Source organism: Scyliorhinus torazame, chromosome 5, assembly GCF_047496885.1.
Source record: "Scyliorhinus torazame isolate Kashiwa2021f chromosome 5, sScyTor2.1, whole genome shotgun sequence".
In the NCBI taxonomy this organism is placed as follows: Eukaryota; Metazoa; Chordata; class Chondrichthyes; order Carcharhiniformes; family Scyliorhinidae; genus Scyliorhinus; species Scyliorhinus torazame.
Window position 1 is genome coordinate 74,696,813 of NC_092711.1, and position 14,722 is coordinate 74,711,534.

At 46.6% G+C, this 14,722-nt stretch overlaps 1 long non-coding RNA gene across 1 annotated transcript; it reads right to left on the minus strand.

Moving 5' to 3' along the window:
* Nucleotides 1–3,740: 3,740 nt before the first annotated feature.
* LOC140418490 (uncharacterized) lies at nucleotides 3,741–14,432 on the minus strand. The gene is made up of 3 exons (XR_011945079.1): nucleotides 13,994–14,432; nucleotides 9,363–9,446; nucleotides 3,741–3,961 (listed from the first exon to the last, which is right to left on the minus strand). It is a non-coding gene; the product is annotated as an uncharacterized lncRNA (long non-coding RNA).
* Between the last annotated feature and the right edge of the window lie 290 nt (nucleotides 14,433–14,722).

A 14,722-nucleotide genomic window follows, 5' to 3' on the forward strand; every position in this document is an offset into this window, starting at 1 on the left:
TGGTGTGAGAAAGCTCACAGTCAGCAGAGTTTTGGATGATCTCATATTTCCCTGTGGGGGCGGGGTGAATGTGAGAGGTTGGTTTAGCACAGTGGGCTAAACAGATGGCTTGTAATGCAGAACATGGCCAGCAGCGCGAGTTCAATTCCCGTACCGGCCTCCTCGAACAGGCGCTGGAATATGGCGACTAGTGGCTTTTCACAGTAATTTCATTGAAGCCTATTTGTGACAATAATCAATTATTAGAGGCTGGTAAGAAATGTATTGGAATCATCAAGTCTAAAGGTAACAGGGGCATGGATGAGGGTTTCAACAGCAGATGAGCTGGGATGGGTGGGAGACCGGCGACATTATGGAGATTGAAATATCTGGTATCAGTGATGGTGTGGATATGAGGTCAGAAACTCATCTTGGGGTCAGATCTGACACGGAGATTGTGCAGAGTGCGGTTCAGCCTCAGGCAGTTCCCAGGGAGAGGGATGGACTCGGGAGTTAGGGAACGGAATTTGTGGTGGTGACTGAAGACAATGGCTTTGATCTTCCCAATATTTAATTGGAGGAACTTTCTGCTCATTGAGTACTGGATGTGGGATAAGCAGTTTGATAATTGAGTCACAGTGGAGGAATGGAGAGGGATGGTGGTGAGGTAGAGCTGGGTGTTGTCAGTATCCATGTGAAAACTAACGCGGTGCTTTTGGATGATGTCACCTCATGGCAGCTTGAAGATGAGAAATAGGAGCAGCCGAGGATAGATCCTTGGGGGACACAAGAGTACAAGGACTTTGGAGAGAAAACAGAAGTTGGAGATGGGGCGGCAGGTTGTCAGGACGATGGGGTCGAGGGTTTTGTTTTTCGGTTGGATGATGAGAGTGAATTTAACGCTGGGAGGGACAGGATCAGAAGAGACAGAACCATTAACAATATCAGATAATGTGGGGAGTCAGGTGATCAGTAATTTAATGGAAAAAGGGTAAAGAAAAAATACGGCAGGTCTCATGGACAGGATGATCAATGAGAAGGTTTGACAGGAGATAGGAGAGAAACTGGAGAAAGATGTGAGTTCAGATCTTGGACAAGGGGACTTTAGAGACAGTTTGGTTCAGTGGGCTAGTGGGAGGGAGGGAAGCAGCAGAGACAGCTGATTAGATTGTCTCAATCTCAGTGACAAAGAAGCTCCATGAGCTCCTCACATTTGTTGTTGGAGGTGAGGAGACAGGGGAGGGGTAGAGCCATTCAAACGGAGAACCCTTCAGATATTAAAAATACACAATACAGCATGTTTAACACAAAGATGGTATATTTAATTTTTGCCCAGGGTATTTGGCTCTACGACTGGTCTGAAGTGTATTAACATCAGCAGTAACAGACCTCAATGAACAGGGCTAAGTTCTCAATGAGAGTAACAACAAAATCCAATCACTGTAGTTACCAGTGAACTCGCTGGTGTCTCAGTAGGTTGGATGACGAGTAAATCCCTTCCCACACTGGGAACACAAACTGTCTCTCCCTGGTGTGAACTTGTTGATGTGTCAGAAGTTTGGATGACTGAATGAATCTCTTCCCACAATCAGAGCAGATGAACAGCCTCTCCCGAGTGTGAACTCGCTGGTGTCTTCGCAGAGCGGATGACTGACTGAATCTCTTCCCACACTCGGAGCAGGTGTACGGTGTCTCTCCTGTGTGAGTGCGCTGGTGTACAGGGAGATGAGATCATCGCCTGAACCCAGTCTCGCAGTGAGAGCACCTGAACGGTTTCTCATCAGTGTGAACACGTTGATGGGAGACCAGTTCCTGCGAGGTTTTAAAACACTTCCCGCAGTCCAGACTTCGAGCTGACGGCAGCCAATGGCAGCCGGGGCGGCAGCTTTAAAGACGCAGCCAGCCCCGAGCAGCCATGGCTCTAGCAATGATTTCAGACAGGCCCATGACAGCGGTGATGAGGCAGGATGAAGTTTTCTCCATGAAGTGCCCAGTTTGGGATTTGAAGAAGCAGCTTAGTGACACCAAGGTACAGCTGGGTAAAGCAAAGACACGGGTGTCGGAGTACACAGACAAGCTGGAGGTCTCGGAGCTGCAGAGAGACAGATTCATAAATGAAAATGAAAAATGAAATGAAAATCGCTTATTGTCACAAGTAGGCTTCAATGAAGTTACTGTGAAAAGCCCCTAGTCGCCACCTTCCGGCGCCTGTTCGGGGAGGCTGGTATGGGAATTGAACCGTGCTGCTGGCCTGCCTTGGTCTGATTTCAAAGCCAGCGATTTAGCCCTGTGCTAAACAGCCCCGCATAAGACTGTGAGTCTGAGAGATGCAGAGCTGGATGCTGCCAGATCCCAGATAAGTGACCAACAAAGCAATCTAACTGCCATGGAGCTCCTATTGAAAGAGCGAGAAGTGGAGTTGAAAGAGTGTCTATATGAAAGTGCAGCCAAGCAGAGAAGGTTGGACGTACTGAAAGCTGACAATATTGAAGAATTAAAGACTGAGTTCCAAGGCTTCCTCTCCGCTATAATGGATGATTCTGAGAGCAACTACATGGATTTTTCACAAAAGGCTGCGATCATAGAAGAGCAGCAATCCACAATTGAAGAACAGCGTGAAATGATAATGAGGATAGTTTTTAAAAATGCGTTGTACAGAACTGGAGCGGCGCCGGTTACACAACACCGTGGAAGAACTGAAGGTTCAGAACTTGATTGCACTGGCAAAAAACAATCGGTCCGTAGCAAAAACGGCAGCGAATGACCATTCCCCACAGTGTCTTCCAACTCAAAACTGAAGGGACCAACTCTGGCCATGATCTCCAGTGTACATCCACCTTAAGTCTGGTGGACGTGGCGGGCAGTGAACGCCTGGACAAATCTCAGTGCAAGGGTGATTGTTTGAGGGAGGCGCGGGAAATCAACCAGCCTTTACTATCTTGGGCATGTCATCATGCCACTGACGAACAAGATGAAGAACTGTGTGATTGAGACGGCACAGCTGAACCGCAAATAGTTGTCCACAGCTGTACGGTCTTGTTAACCAAAATCGATTTTCAGCTCCAGTCCATCATTTGGGATCCTGTGGTGTACATTCTTGTTCTTTGATCCTTTGTATCTGTAAACGGTAAATTATTTTCATGTTCATATTATTCAGCTCATACCTACACTGTACAGTGCTGTGTACGTCTGAATGGCCCTCGCTTTATGGCATGAAATGCCATTGGTGAAAATAATCAGCGCAAGAGCAAAATATTATGAATTATTGTGTAAACACTGTATAGAAGAAATACTTTTTAAGATGCCAATAAAGTTGTGTTGTCCAATCAGTTTTTTTAAAAAAAGGTCTCTCGTCAGTATGAACTCTTTGGTGTATCAGGTGCGATGAATGAATTAATCCCTTCCCACACTCAAAGTAGATGAATGGTCTCTGTTTAGAGAGAACTTGCAGGGTGGATTGGTGAGAGAATCTCTTCTCACAATCAGAGCAGGAAAATAGCTTCTCCCTGGTGTGTATTCGCTGGTGTGTCAGCAGGGTGGATGACTGAGTGAATCCCATGCCACACACAGAACAGGTGAATTGTTTCTCCCCAGTGTGTATTCGCTGATGTTTCAACAGAGTGGATGACTGAGTGAATCTCTTCCCACAGTCCAAGCAGGTGAATGGCCTCTCCCCGGTGTGACCACGCTGAATTAATTTCCAGCTCTGATGGGTAATTGAATCCTTTCCCACAGTCCTCACATTTCCACAGCTTCTCCCCATCATGCCTACATTTATGTTTTGAAAAGCCAGATGATCGATTGAACCCTCGTCCACACACAGAACACGTGTACGGTTTCTCCTCACTGTGAATGGTGCTTTTTCCTTCCATCTTCAAAATCCGATGATATTCAGGTTACAATAGATTGGGCGCGTCCATGAGATCCTGATGTGATCTTTCGTTTCAGTTTCCCGTCTGCAAATCCTCCCCTTTCTAATATCCTGTGATTATAGATTTCAAAAAGAAAAAAGGAAGTGAGAGAGAGCCCACAGAAACACAAAGGCAAGCTGTAACATTCTGCTGAATGAATCTGGTCATTTGTGAGGTCGACACGAGGAAAGTGACTGTGGAAATTGCTGGATTGTCATAATAATCAGGCTGGTTTACTAATGTTGTTCACAGAATGGATCCTGCCACCCAATCTGGGATTACACAATCTAGCATCGATGGAAGGGGGTGAGAGGAAGAGACAGGGAGGGGGGGGGGGGGTGCAAGAAACAGGGTGAAAGAGAGGGATTTTCTGCATCTACAGCTTGACCAGAACTCTGACAGAATCTTCTAAACCATCAACCTCCACCGTCTGGATGGACTCGGGTAGTAGGTGCAAATGAAGATCATCACCTAGTTCATCTCCAACTCACACACACTGTCCTGGCTTGTCTGACATCAAGTGCTGCAGGAACAGAAATTTCCAGCCTTTAAACATTGAGAAGACTGAAGCCATTCTCTCCAGTCACCACCACAAACTTCACTCTCTAACCACTAACTCCATCCCTCTACTTGTTAACTGTCTGAGGCTGAAGGACAGCTTTTGACCAATGTCCACATCATCACCAAGTCCACCTATTTCCCCCTCAGTTACATTGCCCGGCTCCACTTTAGTCTCAGTTTATCTGCTGGAGAAATCATCATCATCCCTTCCTTTTAGTTTTATAGACAGATGTATTCTGTTAAAGACACAATATGAATACAAATGATTGTCATTGACCTGATATCGTTGTTCGGCGTCATCGATAAGAACAAACAAAGAACAAAGAAAAGTACAGCACAGGAACAGGCCCTTCGGCCCTCCAAGCCTGTCCCGACCATGCTGCCCGTATAACCTAAAATCTTCTACACTTCCTGGGTCCGTATCCCTCTATTCCCATCCTATTCATGTATTTGTCAAGATGCCCCTGAAATGTCACTATCGTCCCTGCTTCCACCACCTCCTCCGGCAGAGAGTTCCAGGCACCCACTACCCTCTGTGTACAAAAACTTGCCTCGTACATCTCCTCTAAACCTTGCCCCGCGCACCTTCAACCCATGCCCCCTAGTAATTGACCCCTCTACCCTGGGGAAAAGCCTCTGACTATCCACTCTGTCTATGCCCCTCATAATTTTGTACACCTCTATCAGGTCGTCCTTCAACCTCCGTCATTCCAGTGAGAACAAACCGAGTTTATTCAACCGCTCCTCATAGCTAATGCTCTCCATACCAGGCAACACCTGGTAAATCTCTTCTGCAGCCTCTCTAAAGCCTCCACATCCTTCTGGTAGTGTGGCGACCAGAATTGAACACTATACTCCAAGTGTGGCCGAACTGAGGTTCTATACAGCTGCAACATGACTTGCCAATTCTTATACTCAATGCCCCGGCCAATGAAGGCAAGCATGCCGTATGCCTTCTTGACTACCTTCTCCACCTGTGTTGCCCCTTGCAGTGACCTGTGGACCTGTACACCTAGATCTCTCTGACTGTCAATACTCGTGAGGGTTCTACCAATCACTGTATATTCCCTACCTACATTAAACCTTCCAAAATGCATTACCTCAGATTTGTCCGGATTAAACTCCATCTGCCATCTCTCCGCCCAAGTCTCCAAACGATCTAAATCCTGCTGTATCCTCTGACAGTTCTCATCGCTATCCCCAATTCCACCAACCTTTGTGTCGCCTGCAAACGTACTAATCAGACCAGTTACTTTTTCCTCCAAATCATTTTCTATACACTACGAACATCAAAGGTCCCAGCACTGATCCCTGTGGAACACCACTAGTCACAGCCCTCCAATCAGAAAAGCACCCTTCCATTACTACTCTCTGCCTTCTATGACCTGGCCAGTTCTGTGTCTATCTTGCCAGCTCACCCCTGATCCCGTGTGTCTTCACCTTTTGTACCAGTGAGGGACCTTGTCAAAGGCCTTACTAAAGTCCATATAGACAACATCCACTGCCCTTCCTGCATCAATCATCTTTGTGACCTCTTCGAAAAACTCTATCAAGTTAGTGAGACATGACCTCCCCTTCACAATAATACGTCCATTTGCTTCCAAATGGGAGTAGATCCTGTCTCGAAGAATTCTCTCCAGTAATTTCCCTACCACTGAAGTAAGGCTCATCGGCCTGTAGTTCCCGGGATTATCCTTGCTACCCTTCTTAAACAAAGGAACAACATTGGCTATTCTCCAGTTCTCCGGGACATCAACTGAAGACAGTGAGAATCCAAAGATTTCTGTCAAGGCCTCAGCAATTTCCTCTTAGTATTCTGGGGTAGATCACATCAGGCCCTGGGGACTTATTTACCTTAATATTTTTCAAGACGCCCAACACCTCGTCTTTTTGGATCTCAACGTGCCCCACGCTATCTACACACCCTTCACCAGACTCAACATCCACCAATTCCTTCTCTTTGCTGAATACTGATGCAAAGTATTCATTTAGTACCTCGCCCATTTCCTCTGGCGCCACACATAGATTCCCTTGCCTATCCTTCAGTGGGCCAACCCTTTCCCTGGCTACCCTCTTGCTTTTGATGTACATGTAAAAAGCCCAGGGATTTTCCTTGACCCTCTTTGCCAATGACATTTTGTGACCCCTTTTAGCCCTCTTGGCTCCTTGCTTAAGTTCTTTCCTACTTTCCTTATATTCCACACATGCTTCGTCTGTTTCCAGCCTTCTAGCCCTGACAAATGCCTCCTTTTTCTTTTTGACGAGGCCTACAATATCTCTCGTTATCTAAGGTTCCCGAAATTTGCCGTTTTTATCCTTCTTCCGCACAGGAACATGCCGGTCCTGAATTCCTTTCAACTGACATATGAAAATCTCCCACATGTCAGATGTTGATTTACCCTCAAACATCCGCCCCCAATCTAGGTTCTTCAGTTCCCGACTAATTTGTTATAATTAGCCTTCCCCCAATTTAGCACATTCACCCTAGGACCACTCTTCTCCTTGTCCAGCAGCACTTTAAAACTTACTGAATTTTGGTCACTGTTCCCGAAATGCTCCCCTACTGAAACTTCTATAACCTGGCCAGGCTCACTCTCCAATACCAGGTCCAGTACAGCCGCTTCCCTAGTTGGACTATCTACAGATTGTTTTCAGAAGCCCTCCTGGATGCTCCTTACAAACTCTGCCCCGTCCAAGCCCCAAGCACTAAGTGAGTCCCAGTCAATAGTGGGGAAGTTGAAGTCTCCCATCACAACAACCCTGTAGTTTTTACTTGTTTCCAAAATCTGTCTACCTATCTGCTCCTCTATCTCCTGCTGGCTGTTGGGAGGCCTGTAGTAAACCCCCAACATTGTGACTGCACCCTTCTTATTCCTGATCTCTACCCATACAGCCTCGCTGCCCTCTGAGGTGTCCTCCCGTAGTACAGCTGTGATATTCTCCCTAACCAGTAGCGCAACCCCACCACCCCTTTTACATTCCCCTCTATCCCGCCTGGAACATCTAAATCCTGGAACATTTAGCTGACAATCCAGTCCTTCCCCCAACCAGGTCTCTGTAATGGCAACAACATCATAGTTCCAAGTACTAATCCAAGCTCTTTTCATCTGCCTTACCTGTAATACTTCTTGCATTAAAACATATGCACTTCAGACCACCAGACCCGCTGTTTTCAGCAACATCTCCCTGTCTGCTCTTCCTCAGAGCCATACTGGCCCTAATCCCTAATTCTCCCTCAATGCTTTTACCTTCTGACCTATTGCTCCAGTACCCAACCCCCGCCATACTAGTTTAAGCCCTCCCGTGTGACACTCGCAAACCTCACAGCCAGGATATTTATGCCTTTCCAGTTTAGATGCAACCCGTCCTTCTTATACAGGTCACACCTGACCCGGAAGAGCTCCCAGTGGTCCAGATAACGGAAACCCTCCCTCCTACACCAGCTGTTTAGCCATGTGTTTAGCTGCTTTATCTTCCTATTCCTAGCCCCTCTGTCACGTGGCACAGGGAGTAATCCTGAGATTACAACCCTAGAGGTCCTGTCTTTTAACTTTTTGCATAGCTCCCTGAACTCCTGCTGCAGGACCACATGCCCCTTCCCGCCTATGTCGTTAGTACCAATATGTACAACGACCTCTGACTGTTTGCTCTCCCCCTTCAGGATACCCGCTACCCATTCTGAGACATCCTGGACCCTGGCACCAGGGAGGCAACATACCATCCTGGAGTCTCTTTCACATCCACTGAAGCGCCTATCTGTGCCCCTGACTATAGAGTCCCCCATGACGATTGCTCTTCTGCGCTTTAATCTTCCCTGCTGAACATCAGTGCCAGCCGTGGTGCCACTGCTCTGGCTGCTGTTGTTTTCCCCTGATATCCCCCCCTGATAGTATCCAAAGGGGTATACCTTTTTGAGAGGGACAACCACAGGGAATTCCTGCACTGACTGCCTGCCCCTTCTGTGGTCACCTATTTCTCTACCTGCACCTTGGGTGTGACCACATTTATATAACTGCTATCTATGACGCTTTCTGCCACCTGCATGCTCCTACGTGCATCCAACTGCTGCTCCAACCGAACCATGCGAAGTTGAGGAGCTCCAGTTGGGTGTACTTTCTGCAGATGAAGCCATCCAGGACACTGGAAGCCTCCCGGACCTGCCACATCTCACAGTCAGAGCACTGCACCCCTCTAATTGACAGTGCATTAATTAATTAGTAAATGAAATGTTTAAAAAAATGTCATAAACGTTACTGTTAACTGTATGTTTCCTAGCATTAGATTTCTACAATAAATGTGAAAGCTAAATACAGTACTCTCCGATCTCTGGCTTAGATACCCATCTAAATTATAATTAAGTAATTAATTAATTATGTTTAATTAGTTTAACAATGTTTAATTTTTTAATTTAGTGCAGATTCCCAACCAGCCAATCAGGTCACAGCTTTACTATGATGTCACTTCAGTTTTCCCCCCACACAATTTGAAAAAGTAATAAAAACTAAAAATCACTTACCTTCCCATGATGCTCTCTGGTTCTCTCCCTACAGATTAACAGTTACAGGCCAGAAAAAGAGAACAAAACAGTACTCTGCACCGAATTACCTCACTCCACCAAATTACCAAATTCCAATTCCCACTCTGGATGTGTCTCCTTGACATGCACAAAGCTTACTGAGTGAGCTTTCTGTCTGTCTTTTATACAGACCTCAGCTAACCAGGGTGACTCAGACTACTTAAGCTTCAAACAGAATAATACAATGTACAGCCTTGTGCCACTAAACAGGCCTCAGGTGACTGACATATAACTGCCTGTCAGCAATTAGGGTGGGGGCAGCTTCAGCCAATTAGACACTAAGCTACACACTGCACTTTTAACTGAAAAACTGCAGAATTAGACTTACCACTTACCTTTCCTCATTACCTCACTGCACCAAATTACCAAGTTCCAATTCCCACTCTGGATGTGTCTCACTCAGGCTGTGTCTCCTTGACCTGCGCAAAGAAATTGGAGGTGAAAGAGTGAATCAGTCTATTGAACAATTTGTTGACATTCTGTCACTGGGTAAATCTCAAAAATATTGCCCCTAACAAAGATGGCGGGTGCACTTGCCAGTATCTTCAATTTTTAAAAAATATATATATTAAAGTTTTTTAACACAATTTTTCTCCCTTACAAACAATAACCACCCCCCCCCCCCCCCGCCCCCCCATAACAAAAAGAAAACGAGAAATCGCGCAGAGCAAGGTATATACATGGCAAAATGATATATTTACACAGCTTTGTACACTGGCCCTCACCCACAAATGCCAGTTTCCCCAACCCTTCATGTTGTCTGTTGCTCATTCACCCTCCCAGGCAGTCCCCCCTCCCCCTCTAGGACGTCCCCTCTTCCCCCCCCCTCCCAAGGTTGCTGCTGCTGCTGACCGACCTTCCTCTAACGCTCCGCGAGATATTCTAGGAACGGTTGCCACCGCCTGTAGAACCCCTGCGCAGACCCTCTCAAGGCGAACTTAATCCTTTCCAACTTTATGAACCCAGCCATATCATTTATCCAGGCTGGAGGGCTTCGCCTCCTTCCACATTAGCAGGATCCTTTGCCAGGCTACTAGGGACGCAAAGGCCAGAATAGAACATAGAACATAGAACAATACAGCGCAGTACAGGCCCTTCGGCCCACGATGTTGCACCGAAACAAAAGCCATCTAACCTACACTATGCCATTATCATCCATATGTTTATCCAATAAACTTTTAAATGCCCTCAATGTTGGCGAGTTCACTACTGTAGCAGGTAGGGCATTCCACGCCCTCACTACTCTTTGCGTAAAGAACCTACCTCTGACCTCTGTCCTATATCTATTACCCCTCAGTTTAAAGTTATGTCCCCTCGTGCCAGCCATATCCATCCGCGGGAGAAGGCTCTCACTGTCCACCCTAGCCAACCCCCTGATCATTTTGTATGCCTCTATTAAGTCTCCTCTTAACCTTCTTCTCTCCAACGAAAACAACCTCAAGTCCATCAGCCTTTCCTCATAAGATTTTCCCTCCATACCAGGCAACATCCTGGTAAATCTCCTCTGCACCCGCTCCAAAGCCTCCACGTCCTTCCTATAATGCGGTGACCAGAACTGTACGCAATACTCCAAATGCGGCCGTACCAGAGTTCTGTACAGCTGCAACATGACCTCCCGACTCCGGAACTCAATCCCTCTACCAATAAAGGCCAACATTCCATAGGCCTTCTTCACAACCCTATCAACCTGGGTGGCAACTTTCAGGGATCTATGTACATGGACACCTAGATCCCTCTGCTCATCCACACTTTCAAGAACTTTACCATTAGCCAAATATTCCGCATTCCTGTTATTCCTTCCAAAGTGAATCACCTCACACTTCTCTACATTAAACTCCATTTGCCACCTCTCAGCCCAGCTCTGCAGCTTATCTATATCCCTCTGTAACCTGCTACATCCTTCCACACTATCGACAACACCACCGACTTTAGTATCGTCTGCAAATTTACTCACCCACCCTTCTGCGCCTTCCTCTAGGTCATTGATAAAAATGACAAACAGCAACAGCCCCAGAACAGATCCTTGTGGTACTCCACTTGTGACTGTACTCCATTCTGAACATTTCCCATCAACCACCACCCTCTGTCTTCTTTCAGCTAGCCAATTTCTGATCCACATCTCTAAATCACCCTCAATCCCCAGCCTCCGTATTTTTTGCAATACCGAGGAGCTTTGCAATACAAAGAATGGCGGCCTCTTTCGCCTCCTGCACTCCCAGTTCATCCACTACTCCAAATATTGCTAGCCCCCAGCTTGGCTTGACCCGGACTTTCACCACCTGGGATATTGCTCCTGCCACTCCTCTCCAGAACCCCTCCAGTGCCGTGCATGACCAAAACATATGGACATGGTTCGCCGGGCTCCCTGAGCACCTTCCACATCTGTCCTCTACCCCAAAGAACCTACTCAACCTCGCCCCCGTCAAGTGCGCTCTGTGGACCACCTTAAATTGTATCAGGCTGAGCCTGGCACACGAGGAGGAATTAACCCTACCCAGGACATCAGCCCACAGACCTTCCTCGATCTCCTCCCCCAGCTCCTGTTGCCAGTATCTTCAATAAAGATGGCGATTCCGGATTGTGCCGCCCTGCTACCAGTGACCCCGACAAAGATGGCGGACATTAACCTGGGTTTGTAACTGAGGAAAGCTGCAGCCTTGCTCTGTGGAAAGGGTGGGGGACCATCCCGGATTATCGGTAGGTTATTTTTCATGGGTTTGTGGTTCATATAACATGTTTACAAAGCTTCTCCAACCCCGCCCGCCCGATCCGTAGCTCCCTCCGGTTCTGCCACACCCAGCTCTGCGGATTATCGAACCGAGAAAGAACCGTCTCTGCGCCGCCATTAATCACACTGCGCATGCCTCTAATGACACTGCGCATGCCTCAAACGACCTAGCCTAGCCCAGCCCTCGCTCACTCGGATTGGTTGGAGGACCAGTCACTCCCTCTCGGTCCTCCAGCCCCGCCCCCATTTTCCTTATTGGCCTGGAGGTGCCGTCAATCATCCCCCGGACATTGTGAGGTACCAGGTGAGAGGTCAGTGACTATCCGCCGCTTCTGGCTTACATAGAACATAACAGCGCAGTACAGGCCCTTCAGCCCTCGATGTTGCGCCGACCTGTGAAACCACTCTAAAGCCCATCTACACTATTCCCTTATCGTCCATATGTCTATCCAATGACCATTTGAATACCCTTAGTGTTGGCGAGTCCACTACTGCTGCAGGCAGGGCATTCCACACCCTTACTACTCTCTGAGTAAAGAACCTACCTCTGATGTCTGTCTTATATCTATCTCCCCTCAATTTAAAGCTATGTCCCCTCGTGCTAGACATCACCATCCGAGGAAAAAGGCTCTCACTGTCCACCCTATCCAATCCTCTGATCATCTTGTATGCCTCAATTAAGTCACCTCTTAACCTTCTTCTCTCTAACGAAAACAGCCTCAAGTCCCTCAGCCTTTCCTCATAAGATCTTCCCTCCATACCAGGCAACATTCTGGTAAATCTCCTCTGCACCCTTTCCAATGCTTCCACATCCTTCCTATAATGCGGTGACCAGAATTGCACGCTATACTCTAAATGCGGCCGCACCAGAGTTTTGTACAGCTGCAACATGACCTCATGGCTCCGAAACTCAATCCCTCTACCAATAAAAGCTAACACACCGTACGCCTTCTTAACAACCCTCTCAACCTGAGTGGCAACTTTCAGGGATCTATGTACATGGACACCGAGATCTCTCTGCTCATCCACACTGCCAAGAATCTTACCATGAGCCCAGTACTCTGTCTTCCTGTTATTCCTTCCAAAATGAATCACCTCACTTTTCTGCATTAAACTCCATTTGCCACCTCTCAGCCCAGCGCTGCAGCTTATCTATGTCCCTCTGTAACTTGTAACATCCTTCCGCACTGTCCACAGTTCCACCGACTTTAGTGTCATCTGAAAATTTACTCACCCATCCTTCTACGCCCTCCTCCAGGTCATTTATAAAAATGACAAACAGCAGTGGCCCCAAAACAGATCCTTGTGGTACACCACTAGTAACTGGACTCCAGTCTGAACACTTCCCATCAATCACCACCCTTTGTCTTCTTCCAGCTAGCCAATTTCTGATCCAAACTGCTAAATCTCCCTGAATTCCATGCTTCCGTATTTTTTGCAGTAGCCTACCGTGGGGAACCTTATCAAACGCTTTACTGAAATCCATATACACCACATCTCCCTCCACAAACAACCTCATAGAGACCAGGGGTTGGAAACTGACCCAGTGACAATGTCACTGCATTGGTCATCCAGAGAGACAGGAGAATGTTCTGGGGACATGGGCTCCAATCCATTAAATTAATAAAATCTGGAATTTAAAGTTAGTCTCAGTGATGGTGACTGAGGCTCCACTGAGAAAATCTTCACACAGTCAGTTCTGGACAAGGTTAATGTCTGTTATTCTGTCTCCTCAATCAGGGTGATTCAGATTCATGTCTTGTCACAAATCCTGAGTAAATTTATATCCAGATTGTTAAAAGGATCTGGAAACAATTTGCAAAAACATTTTTGGATTTCAGCCCAATGAAGAGGGAGTGTGTGTGGGATGGGGATTTACAGTTCTGGGGGAACGAGAGGGAAGAAATGGTCCACAGAAACTGGAATTAATGTTCAAAATTTCTATCCTGGACTGACACTGGGTACTCTTGTAAACTCCTTTAGCAGGATATTTATGGGGAAGGATTTGCAGATGGGAAACTCAAACCAAACATCACATCAAGATCTGACACAGGCACTCGATTAATCAGGATCTGAATATCATGGACCTTTGAATCTAGAAAAATACATTTGTTGCCTTGCTGTCTGTGGGAAAAGCTTTTAAACTCGTGTGACTGGAAAAACACCGAGAGACACACACACACACTCGAGTGAGAATGTTTCAGTAAACTGACTGTTGAAAGAGTTTTCACCACTTACACAGCCAATGTGATGCCTGCTAATTGAGTAAACGCCTTCCCACACACTGAGCAAGTGAACGGCTTCTCCTCAGTGTGAATGCGTCGATGGTTTCTCAGCAGGGATCGATAATAGAATTTGGGCGGAAAAGTGGAGCTGAGTCCACAAAAGATCAACCATGATCTCATTGAATGGCGGAGCAGGCTCTAGGGGCCAGATGGCCTACTCCTGATCCTAGATCTTATGTTCTTATTATATTTTATATTTACTGCATGTCAATAATTTAGAATTGTGAGGGATGATCTGCAGGTGGGGAGGATGAATCTGAGTCGATGGTTATCACATTTTACTGGAAATGTTTTACTTGTATTCGTGTTGACAGCTCAAGGGTTTGTGTCACTGATTGTGATCATTCTGCTGGCTTTAGTTTGTTACCTAGTTTATAATCAAGAAATTAGGAAAACAAGCTCACAGCTTAGAAATAGCTGGGTTAGTCAGAAACCAGTTGTGAGAAGTCAATCAGGATATTCCCTTCTCCAGTTGGGAAATCTGTAAGACATCCTTGTCCAATAACTTTAAGAAATGTATTGATTGTGTTCAGAACAGTTCTCTTTCTCTCACTCTCGTCACCTCCAGCCCCGGAGTTCAGCATCCCCCAATCCAGCACCAGTAAACCATTCCGAGGAAACTCACCTCCAGTCCCGGAGATCGGCATCTCCCTGATCCAGGACTGGTAAACAATTCCAAGGA